The 18619-nt window shown below is 49.6% G+C and overlaps 1 protein-coding gene across 2 annotated transcripts in view; it reads left to right on the forward strand.

The window, feature by feature from the left end:
- Window positions 1–18619, forward strand: part of HS6ST2 (heparan sulfate 6-O-sulfotransferase 2) — a 295195-nt gene that overhangs the window by 273299 nt on the left and 3277 nt on the right. The gene's annotated exons all lie outside the window — the stretch shown is intronic.

Raw genomic sequence — 18619 nt, forward strand, 5'->3', positions numbered from 1 at the left:
AATCAATTTGTAAGACGTCATGAAGATAAACAAAGGGGGAAAGGCTTTCTATTCTTGAGCCACTTTTTTTTCCCCTATGCCGCCCGCTTCCAAAAAGAATTTGAAGTGACTTCCAAAAGGCTTTCTTACTCATGCCTAGGAGTATTGAAGCACTGTTTCTTAAAGTTGAGTGTGTGTGCATCATATAAACAGACACGAATTATTATATAAGGACATGAATATATCTGGGATCTCTTGATTTATACAACAGGGAAACCTTGGGGGAATCATTAGGTGAGTGCGGTGTTGGGGCACTTACTCTGTTCTTCCCTGGGTATCTTTGGGGTCCCCCCCCCCTCAGTATCTGCAGTCTCCAAACAGTGCCCTTTCTCCCGTGGAAAATTTTCCTGTGTATCCCATACCTGGAAGGATATTTATTTACCTTCTAATAAAGCACGTGCTAATAAATATGAGCTAGTGATTGTAGGAAGCTTAATATGTCAGTTACCTTAATGCACAGAGGATTTCCTGCAATGATAGAGATTTGGAGACAGAAACCGTGCTGTAAGAGCGGGCCCCAAACCCTAAAGAGCATACAGCCTAGTTCCAGACCCTCCAAAAAAATCACATGTGTAAAAATTCAGGGGAAAAAGTCATGTGCTGACTCTGAGTGCACTTGGGGCTCGGAGAAGGGAAAGAGCAAGGTCATTTGGATGGAGCCCCATGCAACGTAACAGACTCTCGGTGGTGCCCAAATGGTGAAGGACGGCTGTGAGAGGATAGGAGACATCACCTCTGACAGCCCTTCATCCCTGACACCCCTGACGTCACCTCTTCCTTTTTATTCTATGGTGTCCCCCCTCTGTGCTTTTTGCTCTCCCTTTATCCTTTCTTGTCCTTACTGCCCCTTGGCTTCCCTTTCTTTCCCTCCATCTTCTCTACCTCTCAAGACTTCTACTTCCCTGATTCTGTTTTTCTGAGGAGTTCCATTTGCTCCCCTATCTCTCAATCTCCCTCAGTCAGTTGGCTGATCAGCTTAAATAAGGCCTAGAGGGGAGCAATGGGACCCAGGAACCCCGAATATGGGTACCCGTAAAGGTTAAGCCTGGGGGGGTAGGCAGGCTCTTTGCCAAACTGTCTTTGGCACCCATCTCTCTGCCTCCCCCCACCCTTGACCTTAGCCTTGCCCCTCTAGCATCTGTTCAACCACTGTTAGGAAATGAATGAAGATAAGAAGCTAGGTGCAGGAAGCTTCAGGCAGGGGTGGGGACAAGAAGAGAGTGCTTTGTAAATATTAAAAACAAGTTTTGCCAAGAGCTTCAAGAGGACAAGAAAGCCTTCCTACCACAGGTATGGGGACACAGGAAGAATCCAGGCCACATATCTGACCAGAAAGAGAGGGCCTCTCGAAAAACAAAAACAAAAACACAACAACCACCTACATAAGGCATTCTATAGCCTTGTGTTTGAGGTTTGAATCCCAGCTCTACCTCTTACTACCTTTGGGAGAGTTGCCCAACTTTTCTGTGCCTCAGTTTCTTCATCCATAGAAAGAGGGTGGTATTACTATCATCTGCCTCATAAGTGGTGATAATAGTTAAATGAAGTACCACATGTTAATTGCTTAGACTCGTGCCTGCTACAGAGTAAAGGGTCAGTGTGCCCTTGCTGTAATTGAGTATGGGAGCTCGATCCATGGGTCCGACTTACACCTTTTGTGCAAAATGTTTTTCTGAACACCTAAAGAAACTGACCCAAGCTTGGCTAGGGAACCGCTCTAAGCCATTCCCGATATCAAGGGCAGTGGCACCTGTCCCCGTGGCCCCCCCCCCCCCCCAGAACCACACAGTTTGAATGTGTACTGCTCCTGGGTCTCAATAGATAAGGACCAACCAGAAACTGCCCGTAACCTAGCCAAACCTGACTCTGGATGGACAGCTCCCTCACTATGGTCATAAAGATCATCCATGCCCCTCAGCTCAGCTGATTCCAACATTTGATTTCAGAATGAAAAATGCAATCATCAGTTTTTTTATTTTTATTTATTAAAAAAATTTTTTTACTGTTGATTTTTTATTTTTGAGACAGGGACAGAGCATGAACAGGGGAGGGGCAGAGAGAGAGAGGGAGACCCAGAATCTGAAGCAGGCTCCAGGCTCTGAGCTGTCAGCACAGAGCCCGACGCGGGGCTCAAACCCACGGACAGGGAGATCATGACCTGAGCCGAAGTCGGACGCTTAACCGACTGAGCCACCCAGGCGCCCCTGCAATTAGTTTTTAAAGGTGGATAGCTCCAGGGGCGCCTGGGTGGCGCAGTCGGTTAAGAGGCCGACTTCAGCCAGGTCACGATCTCGAGGTCCGCGAGTTCGAGCCCCGCGTCGGGCTCTGGCCTGATGGCTCAGAGCCTGGAGCCTGTTTCCGATTCTGTGTCTCCCTCTCTCTCTGCCCCTCCCCCGTTCATGCTCTGTCTCTCTCTGTCCCAAAAATAAATAAACGTTGAAAAAAAAATTAAAAATAAAGGTGGATAGCTCCAGAGACTTGGTCTTCCTAGGCCATTTAACACTGAAAAGCGTACCTAGAAAGGAAGAAAGAAATGCTTTCGCGCAAAAATATGGAGAGCAAATTTAAAATGTAAGCAGGTATAGGACGCTTGGATTTTTCTATTGTAAGTCTTCAACTTGTAGCTCTGCCTATTATTTGCCTCTGCCTTTTGTGGCTGGCTGACGATTCCACAAAGGAGGTGAATTGTTTTTTTTACCTCATTTTTCTCGATTCTTTCTCATGTCTTTAACCTGGTGGCACGCGAAAACACAGCTCCAGCCTCCAACCCGAGACGAAATCAGAAGGCTCGGGCCATTGGTTTGTCTTAGAACCAGAGACTTGGTCTGGTCAATGGAGGTTTCCTTGTGAATGGCAAACAGCTAACTGGCACAGCCATTACGGTCCCGGAGCCTCGGGAGGGGTTCTCAGAAGGAACGAATGTTTCCTTAAAAGATCTCAAAATGTGTGTGGGGTAACACATATTTTATCATAGTTATTCTGGCTCTGTAAGTGCAATGAAAATGTTAGCCTTGGCATATCAATCGTGTTTTACAGATGACTGTAATTTCCTGAATGTCAAAACTCCAAATTTTTCTACTAAGCAAACTTTTCAGTGGCAAAACAGATTGCCTCCATAATGTATCACTGTGGGCAGGAAAAATGAAATCTTTATGCACTGTATTATGAATCAATGAGGCATTGAGATTCTTGGAAGGGTGAGTGGACTCTGGAAAATGAAAAACTGCCGCTATCCCGTCTCTACGAACCACTGCTCAGGGGACGGAGGCTTCAGCGGCATTCAGCGTGTGGGCCACAGAAATATCGGCTTCAAGTTGAAACCAGTTAGTGTCTTCGCCTGCATCTTGATGGGGTAGATGTCACAATAAATACAGTGTGTGTCGTGCCATTTAACAAACCCTCCCAACGTGACTCCCTTTGCTTCTGGGATAACGGCTCTGTGGGGTTATTGGTAAAGGGAGCCGAAGAGGATTGCACATTTCAGTAAGAGAAAAATAATATTAAGATCAAGTAATTGTGGGATGCATACCCAGGTGTCCCGTGCAGTGCTAAGCACTCTGCATGGAACATCTCGCTGAGAAATCACAACACTGTGAAATGGGTGCTTACAGATGAGGAAACCCAGACTTAGAGTGCTTAAGTGATTTGCACGAGGTTATATAATCTGGGGCAGGCTTCCAGAATTCTCTGACTCCAGAGACGGAGCTCTTAACTACGAGGCATTTATCAATGGCTGGCTGTTTCTCAAGATCTAGCCCTGCCCTCTTCCCGCGGTGCCCACAGCCTTGGAGGGAAGAGAACACTTAGACAGGAATACCTTACCTTACAACGTCAGATGAACAGGGTCCCCGGAGAGTCCACATAACCCTTGTTGGAGGGTCAGAGGAAAGCATGGCCGCGTCGGCTGTGGGCATCAGGAGGAAGGAAGCCTGGAGAAGACAGCCCTCCAGCCCTATCTGAAGAGACAGGGAGCGAGGACAGGTGACGGGGGTGCCTGGTGGGGGCAGCATAGGCAACGGCGTGAGGCACAGGGACAGGACTTTGGTGTGTCGAGTGTGGGGTCAGGGTGCAGGAGGGGGCGGCGATACGATGGAAGATACGACTGGACCAGTAACTTAGCCGTAAAGAGTGGACATTATTCAACTGAAAAGCAGTCTGCTAATTTTCTCTGCAAAGCCTGTGCTTTACCCTTTCTATTTTTGCTTCCCATTTACTTTTAAACCAGCAATTCCTGACAGGTCCTCAGCCCCAGCAAAATTATAAGGCAGCCAAGTTTGCCCTCGGTGTCCTCAGTTTTTGTTCTTAGCCTCCTTCTCCTTCCTCAGAGCTCGGTGCCTGTCTCTATACGTGCTCTGCACAGCCCTCCCGCCTTCTCAATGCAGGACCTGATTATCGAACCCTGCCCCACCTAAATGACTGCTAAATACCTTAATGGCTTATGACCCTCTAGCCTTAGCCCCTGCTCCCCGCCACACACAGAGAGGGCAGATCCTTAAGCCAAAGGAGTGAACTGTACATTGTGGTTTCCTGGCCAACTGTGAGAAGGAGAGGGTGTGCTCCCCAGCACCCCTGAAAATCTTGCCACCCCGCAAGGCTGGCCCCAGTTGCACGCCTGGCAGGATGTTGCAGAAGGCAACATTCCTTTCACTCTCGAATAAATGAGCAGAGTGGCACAGGGTAACAAAACGAGTCCGGATGTCTAGACGGGAGTTTCAGCCATATGTAACTTGATCACTTACCGGCTGGGTGACCTTTCACCTCTGCGCACTAATATCTGCATCTGTGCAATGGGCTGGCCTGCTGCGAGGCTCTAACGAGAGAAGGAGAAAATGTGCCTTGTTAAAAAATCTTCGTTGTGGAGAACTTTTTTAGAAGAGGACAAAGAGGGTGTTATGCCTTCAAAACAGTTTGGCATAATAGCTCTTTAATCCTTGAAAATGAGCTGAGAAATAGAAATATTTCACATTATTTGAGAACCTCAAAGGTGACTCACTTGTGGCCTCAACTATGCTTTTACACTGAAGATGTGGCAACACTCGCGTCTCCAAGAGGTATCTGCCCATGTTTCAACTGTCAACACGTTCTTCCCAGCATGCAGAAGGTGAAGGTCGATGTGTTCTGGCCCACACGTTCCTCGTAACACCGTGACTTGTGAAACGTTAAATGGAAAGGGCTGGGGTAGGGGAACAACAAGATTTCAAAAATAGCTTTAGGGAAATCAAATCTTGTTCTAACTTGGTGTGTTCCTGACTGATTCATGACTCCGAAAAGGAGAAGAAGTTTGATCAAAACTGTCGCCAAATGGCCTCATGTTTTTAAGCTTATTTATGTATTTTGAGAGAGAAAGAGAGAGAGATCGAGCAGGAGGAGGGGCAGAGACAGAGGGGGAGAGAGAGAGAGAATCCCAAGCAGGCTGTCCACCGTCAGCACGGAGCCTGACGTGGGGATCGAACCCACGAGCCGTGAGATCATGACCTGAGCCAAAACCAAGAGCCGGTCGCTTCAGTGACTGAGCCCCCCAGGCGCCCCCCCCCCCCCAAATGGCCTCATTTCAAATACCTGTGCTTTCTTCGAACAGAAAGGATCAGGCATCCTGATCGTGACTTTCCCCTGCACCCGGTGGCCAGTCACCTTACCAGATGGGGTTTCAGGAGGGCCTCCCTCCCCTTAGCGCTAGCCCTGCTAGAGAGGACATGGCATGGCTCCTCGGGATGCCTCTCTAAAATGGACATCCTTCCGGTTGATGCCAAAGGGCAGACACCTTGATGAGAAGGAGTTTCTCTAAGCACTTTCTTTCTGGATCTAAGATTTTGAGCAGTCGAAGCAGAGAGGGTCTGGCAGGGAAAGGCTAGAGGAAGGGGAGGTGCAGGACGGGGGATGGAGAAGGACAAAAGTGGGACGAAAGCAAAAGTGCGATTTCAGGGTTCGGCAGGGAAGTGTTTGAGGGGAAGGGGCCTTGTCTACGCTTCAGTGGCTTTGTGTGTGTGTGTGTGTGTGTGTGTGTGTGTGTGTGACAGTCTCTCCCAGCTGGGGAAGGCCGACACTGGGGCCTGAGGAGCTGCACGTAGGAGAGGGCAAAAAGGAGCATCCTGGCCAATTCCGAGGCTTCACGGTAGACCTTCCATAATTGACCCCACCAGCCCGTGCTCCCGTAAGGTGCTGGGCCCAGTGCTGAGACAGACGAGAGATGCCAGCTAGGATTGACCTGCACAGAATACACAGCCTGGTTGAAAAGAGAACACAAGAGAAATGGACTGTTCAGCTATCCACTGGGGGCTTAACGGGCAGCAGAGAAGAGTGAAGAAAACACCAAATTGGGAGTTTGGAGACCTGGGTTCTGGTCGTAGACCCACTGTTGACTAGGAAGTCACTTCCTTTGAAGTTCAAGTTCCTCATCTGGAAAACGGTAGTTCTGGTTTTTGTCCCGTATGCCTAAAGGGATTGTGTGAGGAACTAAAAATATCAGAACGGTGAGCCATTCATCATGTCACCTGAAACTTCCGATTGTTATTAACCAGCCCCCCCTCCTTCCTTCCTGCTTTCAGTGATACCCATGATTCTCTTCAGATGACCTTTCTAAAAAATCACTATGGGAAGGGGAATATCATTTAGAGCAATCATCTGTGGCCTTAAGTCCAACTTCCTGTGAGTCACTATCTCAGAGAGTTAACCTCAGTGCCGGAGAGAAAAGCCAAACCAGGAGGGAAAGCTGTGTACGTGACTCATGCAATGTGTAAGTGACTCTGACTCCCCACTGTCACGTCTACAGAGTGAATGATTAACGGAAGGGTCCGAGGGTGGTGCCACCCTCAAGAATTTGCCTTAAGTTGGCAAACCCGAGTCAGACATCTCTCGTAGTCTGAGCATTGGCTTTGAGTCCTTCTTTGTGGCTTTCAGACCTCGCAGTAGAAAGTAACTGAGCATCTGCCAGAGGGCCTGCCTTTTCCTGAAGCTGATTCCTGTTTGTCAGTCACCTTGAGCATGGTATGTTGAAAGCTGGGCAAGGAGTCGGACACGTGGTTTTGGATCGCAACTCTGCCACAGACCGGCCGGGTGACCCCAGACGAGCCCGTATCATTTATCTGTGGGCCTGGGTGTTCCCGATGGTGAAACAGTTGGACCAAGCGACCTGTCCAAGAGGCCTGCCAAGCCCCGCTATTCTGTGCCAGATATGGGTCTGTTGGCCTCCATCTGTGCGTGACTTCCAGTGGCTCCCTTTACAGGGGCTTTGCCTCTCAGCAGGTGGGCTGGTTTACACACGTGGGACATGGCCCTCGCCCATGTGGAGGGCAGCACAGAGCTCAGCCTATACGTGGAGGCAGGGACCGAGGACTCAGGCTCCCTGCTCGGTGAACTTCCCACCGTGACCAGATGGCCTGACTCCTTCTCAGAAAAACAGGTCCCCATTTTGCACGAGATGGCGCTTGCGAAGTGCCATTTAAGAAAGAAACAAAAACAAAAACAGAGCTTCTACTCTGTCAAAAATTGGGGGACGTTGACACTTTTACCAGCCAAACTGGAACCATGACTCGTATATGACAACATATACAGCTGTTTGGTTTCACGAGCTTTTAAGTTTTCCCACTCCGTCACATTGTGGATGGGTACAAAAATATCTTGCTCTAGGACCCAAGACATTCCAGTGTGATACTCACTTGTAACCTGCAGGAGCTGGGGAGCGGTGTGGAGGGCACTTGGTCCCCTGGCCCCCCAGGGTACATTCTCTTTTTGCCTGAAAGCAGAAATACAGCCAGCGGTCCAAAGTCTCTGGCCGCCACCACGGAAAACAAACCCATGACAGGCACCAACCTAACAAATTATTTCCTTCAAAATAACTCCTTCTACTCAGGCAGGATCTTGGCGTCTTCGTGACCCCTTCCTGGAGCCACTCCAAAGTCACATCAGATTCTTTGTCAGGTAGAGAGGTTGGGGGGTGGGGGTTGGTGAGTTATTTTTCCATTCCCAATGTTATCATTATAAAGAAACCAGGCCATGCCTGGTGCTGTAGAGAACACTTATTTCCACAATAATTGTGCCTTTTGCAGCCTGAGTACCTGCAGAAAAAAACTCTCCCAGGGGAAGGGAGGCACGTCCCTGCCAGTCCTGGAAATTCTGAATGACTCCGATTCTTTACAGTTGAAATGGTTAAGGAGATTTGCTCCCCCTCCCCCCCCAAAAGCGAGGGTTTGTACTTCATCTCTCTCGGCACCTTAAAACAATATTAGAGCTCATGAAAACCAACCCGGGGCTCAAGAAGGGCAGCTTTCATTTAGGGGGAAACTTTCCCCCTGTGCTGTTCTGGAAAATAGCACAATGCTGAGAGCAGCCATTTATCTTGACTAGTTTTCCTCTAACGATCTCTCCAAAGCACACTCGAGGTGCCTGCCTCCCAGACAGCACGTGTACGGCAGGCGCAGGCGAACGAGTGCAGCCGGTTACAGCCTGCTCAAAATGACCCTAAATGATATTTAGTGACCGTCTACCCGGTGAAAAAGCCCCGTCACTTGACTCCTTGTCCTCGTGGAGGCCCCTAAAGAAACGATGCAACGTGTGTCTGGATTTCTCACAATCTGGGAATGGCGAGGGAGCTGGCGGTAGAAAGGTCACCGGCTGCAGCCCCGGCCCCCACTTCTCATGCGCCCAGCTCCCTCCCTAAGGCGCGGTCTTGGGCCCACAGACCCCACGAAATCAGCACCTCCTTTCCCATCCTGGCATATTCGACTACCTCCTACTCTACGCTTCCTGCTCTGGCCGGGTCAGTCGTGCCCTTGCCCGTGTGCCTCTGGAGGCTGAGCTCAGTGCCCGGGCCCGAGTGAGGTTGTCAAAGCCAGGGAGAGCCCACAGGCGGGAGACTCGGACCGCACTGGCAGGGAGGATGCAGAGACCAAAGAGGGCATCAACCAGGGCAGTGGGCAAGAGTTTGGGCTCAGGGGATGCCCGGATGGCTCAGTCGGTTACACTTCTGTCTCTTGATTTCAGTTCGGGTCATGATCTCATGGTTGTGAGATCAAGCCCCACATTGGGCTCTGTGCTGGGTGTGAAGCCTGGCTGGGATTCCCTCTTTTCTCTCTTCCCCTGCCCCGACCCCCACATGATCTCTCCCTCTCTCTCTCTCTCCCATTCTCTCTCTCTCTCTAAAAAAAAAAAAAAAAAAAAAAAAGAGTTTGGGCTCAGGAGTCACGCAGACCTGCCAGACAGTCACTAACTAGCTCTGTGATTTTTGTATAGTTAAATAACATCTTTTAGCTGAATACCCTTACCTGTATACTAACAGCAACAACGATAATAATAGTAACAACTTGATCGCTAGCTAGATAGCTAGCTAGACATCCTCATTTTCATCTTCATTCAGACCCTACAAGTTTCCCTCAGGCTATGCATGAGAAATAGGGGAGCACAGAGAGGTTAAGTTATATGCCCAGGCCCACACAGCTACTAATTGCAGAGCTGGAATTTGAATTTGAATTTGAATTTGAACCCAGACAGTCTGGCTGTGGGTAGAATAACACTGTCCAGCAGAAATACAATGTCAGTCCCATTTGTCATGTTAAACCTTCTAGTAGCCACGTTGAAAGTGAGAAGATACAGTGAAATTAAATGTAATATATATCCTAATTGACCCAATGTATCAAAAATAGATCATTTCCACAATGCAATCACTGTAAATACCAATTCATCACTGGGATATTTTCTCTTGCCCTCAGTCCTGGTAATCTTTAGTCTGCTTGAAAACACTAAAAGTGCTACTTCTTTTGGGCTAGCCACGTTTCAAGAGGCTCAGCAGTCACAGGTGGCTACAATGGACAGACCCTCTTCATCATTTCACAAACTGTGCCCACAGTTGAAGGAAGGCGTTGGCACCCGTGTGGTGGGGTGCCGCGAGAAATCATCTAGCGTAGGGCCTGGCACACTGCGGGCCCCCTTTGAGTCAGAGCGCTTATTAGTATCCCCTCTGCTGTGCTGTTTGCTCGTGTCAGAACGTCTCCAGTCCTCCACACATCACACCTGCTTAAATTCTTTCGCTCCCTTAGGGCTCAGTCAGCTTTCTCCTCCTCCGCTTCCTCCTACACAAAGCCTTCCTTGATGACTATCACATACGATAAACTGTCCTCTCTGACTCATTTTGCACCTAGGCTCTGTATGACACAATTAGCGCCTCGCTGTGTTCTGCCCTTCTCCCCCCCCCCCCCCCGCACTGAATGGTGCTTCTGTCTCCCCAACTACATGTTAAGTTCTTTGAGAGCAGAAGCCCATATACATATGGCTGCCTTGCTACTGCTCTCACAGCTTCCCTTGTGGCAACTTCTCAATCCCCCAGAGATGGTACACTCATTGTGGCTCAAGTAAGCATATGCCTTGCAATGCAAGGCCAAGCTCCCCACCTCCAGGGCTAAAAGAACACCATATCGCCAACTTGTGCGTGCCTGTTCCTGAATTGAATGTCATGATGGTACCATGTTTTCTTATATTTTTTTTTAATGTTGATTTATTTTTGAGACAGAGACAGAGCATGAGCAGCAGAGGGGGAGAGACAGAGAGAGAGAGAGGGGGAGACACAGAATCCGAAGCAGGCTCCAGGCTACGAGCCGTCAGCACAGAGCCTGACACGGGGCTCGAACTCATGAGCCGTGAGATCATGACCCGAGCTGAGGTCAGACGCTCAACCGACTGAGCCACCCAGTCGCCTCATGATGGTACCATTTTTATGACTTCCTGGTTGAGACCTCGGACCTGGGCTCTGTAGTGGACGTGCTTCCCAGCAAAAAAAGCAGGTCAGGAACAATAGAGCCTGAGGACAAGAGATACCGAAGGTGCTCATCTGAGGTGCACGACAGTAACCATGCCCGTCTCAGTGGCGCATTTAGACATTTCCCCAGCCTCCTCCTGTCGTCCAGGGGTTGACGCTTGCCCTGGCTCACCTCTGCCCACCCTTCTGAAAGAAGGAAGAGAGCCGACCCCTCTTGCCGGCTGCCTGGGATGGCGGCCCTCAGGCCATGACAGTTGACACAGGGATGCCACTTAGAAACACTCAGGGAGCTGAGAAGTAGCAGGCGGGCAGGGAAGGCAGGACGCGTGAGCTTGTTAATCAGTGGCAGAACCGGTCTCCACGTGTCGTGGGCAGCACACAACCCTTCACGGGGCGTGACACGCTGAACGAGTTTTTCTCTGAAACTTCTTGGCACCTCAGCAACACACTGAGTATTAATGAGCCGAGACTCACAAAATAACTTCAGAATGCAAAACATTTCAGGGCGCAGTGTAAGCTGCAGAACTTCTCATGCCGCCGCGCAACTGAGTGGACGCTGGGTGAAGGCTGGTAACCACGGGTCATAAAACCCGGAATTTCACATCTTGTTAAAGAACTCATTTTTCTCACTATTTGCAGAAGTCCTTAGATTTATGTACTTGGGAGCCTACTGGGCTTTGGGAAGGAAGAGAGCTAGATTTCTCTTAAAAAGAAGTAAATATCACCAGGACTTACCGCGTGAAGAATTTCACGTTGGGTTTGAATTTACAGACATTAGAAATCTTCTTTTCTTCCTTTTCAACAAAGCAGAAGACATCGTCTTGCTGCTTTGTGAAAGGAAGAGGAGAAGAACGGCTTAGCAAAACATCCTTCTGTCCCTTCTGGAAGGCAGGAAACATGGGAGCGGGGAAAAAAAGAGATTTACCAAAAAAAAAAATAATAATAATACTAAACACAAGGAAGACATGTTAAAAAGAGGCTTCAGTTAACCAAAGGAAAGAGATCATTTAATAGAGGTGTTAATTAAGCTATTCCTTTACATACATAGACCTGCTCCTTTGGGTGGTGTGTGAAGAATAAACAAGAAATCCTGTGCAAGCGAACTGAGTAGATTGGTGGGTGAGACCTTCAATTTCTTCCAAGTTGGTATTACACCCAGCAGGTGCTGAGGACTCTACTCAATCCATTCAAAGAAGCAGTGGAAGACATGGTAGTCTTAGCCATCAGTGGGCTCCTAAGGGGGTCTTGCTCCCTCCCTGCCACGGGTTGTCCAGGAGGGTCTGGCCTTGTCATGAGCCCACAGCTTCAATTTGAAGGGCAAAGGCAGACGTTCAGTGTCCAGATCACTTAGGTCTCCCTAGTGTCGGGAAGAAAATCAGATAAAACCATGACGACTGAGCCACAGGAGGGTCTCGACAAACGTACCAGAAACGACACATTTAAATGAGCGTCCACATAGTTCAAAGTACTCCCCTCTTGAAATCCCACTTTTTTCACGGCCACTGCTGATCACAGCGTTTACGGAACTCTTCTTTGGGGACTGCCAGCATGAGTCACCCAAGAAAAGCAGTTAAAATGGCGAGTCCAGGTCTTGAGGGATCCAATCCCGTCAGAGGCTTATGTGCCTTTGATTCAATTAACTCCACTTTGATTTACTCTGTGCTCACATATTAATGTTGTTTTTTTCTGAACGCCATTCCCCTCGCTTCGACCGAGCCGTTTACGTGCAGTAGGAGGATCCATGTGGTTGGTTTCAGCATCATTAACCGAGGAAGGAGATCAGACCTTCAATGTTGATGACTCATTGTCATATATAACTCCTACTGTTTGCACAGTGTACTGAGGGCCACCAACCATGGCTCACATTGTGCTACCACTCGTCATTACTCCAGGAACATGATGTGCAAAGGCTGAACTTAAAAAAAAAAAAAGTATGAAATTAAGCTACAGGTATAATAAAACGTCCACTCCTATTGATTTGGGCTAAGAATTTGTTTCCTTTCTTAAATTAACTTTTTATTGATCACTCCTGTGACCTTAACTTGTACAGTTTTGTTGGCCTTCTTCCATAAGAGAAATAGATTTGATATTTATTTTTCCATTGAGTGGTGCAAGAAGACCCTCGTTCATGAACCAGAGGCCTAAAAGGGAAACAGATGTTCACGGCATGAGCCTCATAGCTTTGCTCAGGCAGAGTTCCCTGGGATTTCCCAGGACAGAAATGGGCATCCTTTAGGCTTGTCCACAGAGTGCAGCGAGGGTCTCAGGCTTGCTCTTGGGCACCCACTTGGCTTGCCCATACTCTGGGCAGCCCCTGGGATCTCTGACTTGAAATCTCTGAAGACACATGCCTAAGATAGTGGATCACGGACTCAGGCATGCTTGTGCCCCAGAATTTCCTGGAGGGCTTCTTAAGACACACACTGCCATGGGACCCCTGGGTGACTCAGTCGGTTAAGTGTCTGACTCTTGGATTTGGCCCAGACAATGATCTCACAGTTTGTGGGTTCAAGCCCCGTGTCAGGCTCGGCGCTAAGAGTGCCGAGCCTGCTTGAGATTTTCTCTCTCCCTCTCCCTCTCTCTCTCTGCCCCTCCCCTGCTTGCTCACTCTCTGTCTCTCTCTGTCTCTCTCTCAAAATAAATAAATAAACTTAAAAAAAAAAAAAAAGACCGAGACTGCCAGGTCCCAGCCCCTGAGTTTCTGCATTCAGGGCTCAAGAATGTGCATTTCTGGGGCGCCTGGGTGGCGCAGTCGGTTAAGCATCCGACTTCAGCCAGGTCACGATCTCGCGGTCCGTGAGTTCGAGCCCCACGTCGGGCTCTGGGCTGATGGCTCGGAGCCTGGAGCCTGTTTCCGATTCTGTGTCTCCCTCTCTCTCTGCCCCTCCCCCGTTCGTGCTCTGTCTCTCTCTGTCCCAAAAATAAATAAACATTGAAAAAGAATGTGCATTTCTCACAAGATCCTAAGTGGTGCTGATGCTGCTGGTTCTGGAGCCACAACGTCAGTTTGTTGACAGAAGCAGAAGCCCTGGGTTTGGGTCCCAGCACTAGGATGTGAAGACTCCAGGTTCTGGAGAGAAATGGGCTCGGTCTGAGCACCCCTGATTGACTTGCTACATGACACCGGGGCAAATCACCTCTCTGTTAGTTTCTTCATCCTCACCATGAGAATAACAATATCCGATTCGTGGTCTAGATGGGTGTTGATGTGTAAGCAGCAGGCCCAAGCGCCCCCCAGCTCCTGGCTGTGCAGCTGGTATAAGAAGTGCCCTCTCTCAGCAGCAAACATCTCCTCCTCGTGAGGGTTATCCCGGGCCTGGTTTATCGTGCCATCGGGGAAACTGACGGACATGAAGCAGGATCTGCTAAGAATATCAGCCGTCAGCCCAGGAATACTTGCAGTTCCACTGATTCCCAAGGCCTGTCAGCGACTTGTGTCTTGTGGGCAAATCCGTGCTGCTCTCAGGGCCTCGATTTCCCCACCTCTAAAGTGAAGTGTGTGACTGAGATGATTTGCCATCTCAAAGGTTTCTTCTTGCTCTGGCCAAGTCTAGGATTCTGTGACTTAGGCCCTTATTGCAGGATAATCTGTTCAAATAAAAATGAAAAAATGGTACCCGTTTCTATCCACTTACTTTTAACATCCTTTAACTTTCCAGCTTTCTGTAACATTGGTCTGCGGCACACAGTCAGGGACAACGGCTAAGTGTAACTGGATGGCCTTAACATGTTCCATCACAGGTACAAAGTGGTATATCTGTTATTTAATACTGACATCTAGTGGCTTTTCCTTATCAAAGAAAAAGATGCCTTTCCTATTAGCTCATCCTAAGCTCTGCTGCTTCTGCTGCATCCATTCGACAATCCTTTATTAAACGCTTCTTTTATGTTAAACATTGTGCCGGACCCAGAGGAGCTTACACTGATGAATGATACCCAACCCCTGCTCTCCCAGAGCTCACAGTGCAGCGGGGGAAGCAGACAAATCACTGGACGATCCCAGCACGTAGGGATAAATGCTACAGCGGGCACAGCTGGAACAGAGGAATACCGGGGCAGTTCACTCTGCCCAGGAAGGTTGAGGAAGGTTTCACGGAGGAAGCAAGCTTACAGTTGAGTTTTTTTTTTTTTTAATTTTTTTAACGTTTATTTATTTTTGAGACAGAGAGAGAGCATGAACAGGGGAGGAGCAGAGAGAGAGGGAGACACAGAATCTGAAAACAGGCTCCAGGTTCCAAGCTGTCAGCACAGAGCCCGACACGGGGCTCGAACTCACAGACTGCGAGATCATGACCTGAGCCGAAGTCGGTCGCTTAACTGACCAAGCCACCCAGGTGCCCCTACAGTTGAGTTTCGAAGGCGTTTTCTGGGTAACTTAAACAATACACAGGCCAGGGGCACCTGGGTGACTCAGTGGGTTAAGCGTCCCAACTTCAGCTCAGGTCATGATCTGGCAGTTTGTGGGTTCGAGCCCTGCATCGGGCTCTGTGCTGACGGTGCAGAGCCTGCTTTAGATTCTCTCCCTCTCCCTCTTTCTCCGCCCCTCTCCCACTTCCGTGTGCTTTCTCTCTCTCTCTCTCTCTCTCTCTCGCTCTCGCTCTCGCTCTCTCGCTCTCTCCCTCTCAAAAGTAAATAAATAAACTTAAAAAAAAAATACACAGGCCATTCAAAAGAGTGGGCCTTCCATCCCCAAAGGAAAGGGGCCTGTCAGGTCATTGCCTGGGACCGATTTGGAAAACGAAACTACTTTTCCATACCTGGAGCATACAGAAAAGAGCAGGATTTTTCAGCTACCGACATTGGGAACTGGGTAACTTTTTGTCTGCACTGTAGGAGGTGTAGCAGGATCCCTAGACTCAATCCACTAGATGCCAGTAGCACATGCCCCCCCCCCAAAAGCTGCAACAACCAGAGTGTCTCCAAAGATTGCCAAATGTGCCAGACTCGGGGAGGGGGGGATGCAAAATCACTGATGGTTGAGAAAGGCTTGTGTAGAGGGAGCTTGATAGAAATAGGGCTGGAGAGAAAGAAAGGTGGCTGCCAGCCCCCACGACGCTGTGTGGGAGGAGCTTGGATCTGACGTGTTAGGTATCAGGGATTAAGAGGTCTTAGGGAATGACAGGTCAGACGTGTGCCATATGGGTGGGGGGTGGGCTAGGCGTGAGACCAGAGGCAGGGAGGCGGGCCAGGACCCTGCTGCAGTGACCCAGTAGAGAAATGATAAGGGCCTGAGCCCAGGCAGTGGTAGAAAGGATGACTTGAATGTTCCTAAGAGCTAGAATCAGCAGGACTTGGGGAATGTTCCCATGATGGTGGTGAGCAAGACAGGAGAGTCTGGGGTGGCCCCCAGGTTTCACGCTTTGTCGGTCGCTGTTGTTTCCACCGCTGCTTAGCAATGACAGCAAAGAGCTGGCCTAGACTCATAGAGGGTGGCAAACCTTTCATGTTGTTCTGCCTGTTCTGTGAGGCATCACGGGCACACGGACGGACCAAAGAGTGGTTATTAAATTCACCCGGGTAACCGATGGGAAGTCCTGACTCCAATTTAAAGATGTGATACCTGTTCATCTTAATTAAGTGACACATTTCGTCGCAAGATATCTCTGTCCCATTACCACTAACCGAAACAGGCTGAGTGTGATTTTCCTGGGGCTGAGCCATTTTAAATGGCTCAGTCATTTAAAATTAAATTGGTCCGTTCAGCGGCACCCTTCCAGTTAAGGTCCACGTGAAGGGAGATTTCCAGCAGCGACCACAGATCTGCTGTCCCCTGCATCTTGTCCTGTTTTGACCCATGTCTGCATACAGGCATTGCCAGAAGGAATAAGGAGATAGGGTGAAGATATTGGGGGTATGATCAGAATCCAGATGTGCTTTGACAGGCTTAGACCCACTCGAACAAGAAGAAATTAAACGGCCACAAGTAAAGGCCAGGATCAAGGTCCAGGATAAAGCAGATTGGATCTCAAAATGGTGTATGTGTAACAACAAATGAAAGAGTTCAGTTGACTGTGTGTCGGCGGTGAGGCGACATTAGAAGACATGGTGTGGAGAATGAGGGAGGTGACACTGTCCTGATGTGTCACTCGTCAGACTGTGCCTGGAGGGCGCATTCCGATCAAGTGGAACATATTCAGAAGAAACAAGCGGACACGGGGGCAACTTGAGGCAGTGTCCAGAGTAGTTGAAAACCATATTTAGCATAAAGAAGAGAAACCTCGAGGTACCTCGGGGGTATTTAAGTGCTGTCTTCGAGGCGTTGAAGCCACACGTGTGGAATTAAAAATCGATCCCTAAGTAGGCTGTCACGGTTTGAAACTAGTACTTTTTGGTGGCACTGCCACATCTTTATGTTAAGGCCACATCACCGTCGGAGCACTGTACCTGTCCATTCAGCTCTCTTGTTGGACGCCCCAGGGCACGTGAGGCCGGCCGTCAAAAACCCAAGGATGTCCTTAACCCTCCTCTTTCCTGTCCCCTGCGTTCATTTTGACACCGTGGTTTGCTAACTCTACCCCCTAAAAATGTCCCTAGTGTGTCCTCCTTCTTTTGTCTTGTTTTGTGCAGTGACCTCAGCTAGCTTCCCTAATTCCATCTCCACACTCTGTGCCTGGCGAGCTTTCTAAAACACGGATCTCGTCGTGTCGTTCCCCTGCTTAAACCCCTTTACGGCCCTCTCTGGCATCTCCAGAAGTCTAAATCCTTTCTCGGGGGACCCGAGGGCTTCCACAGCCAGGTGGGTGGCTACCTGTCCGTATCCCAAGCCCTGCCATTCCCTGCTGAATTCCCAGCCAGGGGGTCTCGGGGCACTTCCTCTGCACACAACAGGCTAGTTTGTGCTCCTGCTCATCTTTGTGCGTCCGCACGCCACTCCTCTCTTCTTGCCTCATCTAATTCTTGTTTTTCTGGCCCTCTACTCTCTCCAGCCATTAACGACACACGATATTGACGTGCCAGGTCTCGGCGCTGTCGGCCTCCCTGGTGCCTGTCCCAGCGCCAGGCCCACGCGAGGTGCTGGAACTGAAGTGACCGGCAGAAGACCGCCACTCGTGTTTCTGCGCCTCTTGGCCTCCCCAGTCACGTTCCCCATGGGTTGGGCTGTCACATCCTCAGGTGCCCTAGGTGGGGAGACTGTTTCTCTGTATTTCCCCGACAGCTCTCCACGCAGAGTAATGAGCCTCCTGGATTCTTTGCCCAACCAAAGCTCCCCGGTGTTATCCTCACCTGCCTTCCCACCTCCAACACACTCGGGAGGCTGCCGGCCATTCCCGGAGACCAGCCCTTCAGCAGATCGGCCTTTTCAGCCCTGGGATCGTGCTCTCAAGCAGCCCCAAGTGTCTCCAGGGGACGCAGTCTGGAAGCCCAGGCCTGTTTTCCCTGCAAGAAGCCGGCTGTTGGGAAACCACTGGATCTCCTGAGCTATTGTCTTCTGAGCATAGACAGCTGTTACCACCAGGGCAGTGTGTGCACGTGTGTGTGTGTGTGTGCGTATGGTGCATGTGGGCTCATCTGATTTCTCTGTGGCTATGACGATCCCTGCAGTGTAGAGACTGAGGCTTCCCACATTGGACTGCCCTCATCTCATATGGGCACGAGGAGACACACATCTGTAAAGGGAGAGACTCTGGATGTCTGTGTCTGCCTTTCTGTGGCGCCTCCTCTCTCTTCCTATGTGAGGATGCTGCTTCCAAAACCGTGGTTGTGACATTAACCCCGGTGGTTGGGATCTATCTGTTCTGAAAGTGTTTTTAGGACGAAGAGCCTCAGACTTGCATGGGGGCGGGGGGGGGGGGGGGGGGGGGGGGGGGGACAACCCGCATTAAAAAAAAAAGT

Source organism: Herpailurus yagouaroundi, unplaced genomic scaffold, assembly GCF_014898765.1.
Source record: "Herpailurus yagouaroundi ecotype Mexico unplaced genomic scaffold, PumYag 67681, whole genome shotgun sequence".
In the NCBI taxonomy this organism is placed as follows: Eukaryota; Metazoa; Chordata; class Mammalia; order Carnivora; family Felidae; genus Herpailurus; species Herpailurus yagouaroundi.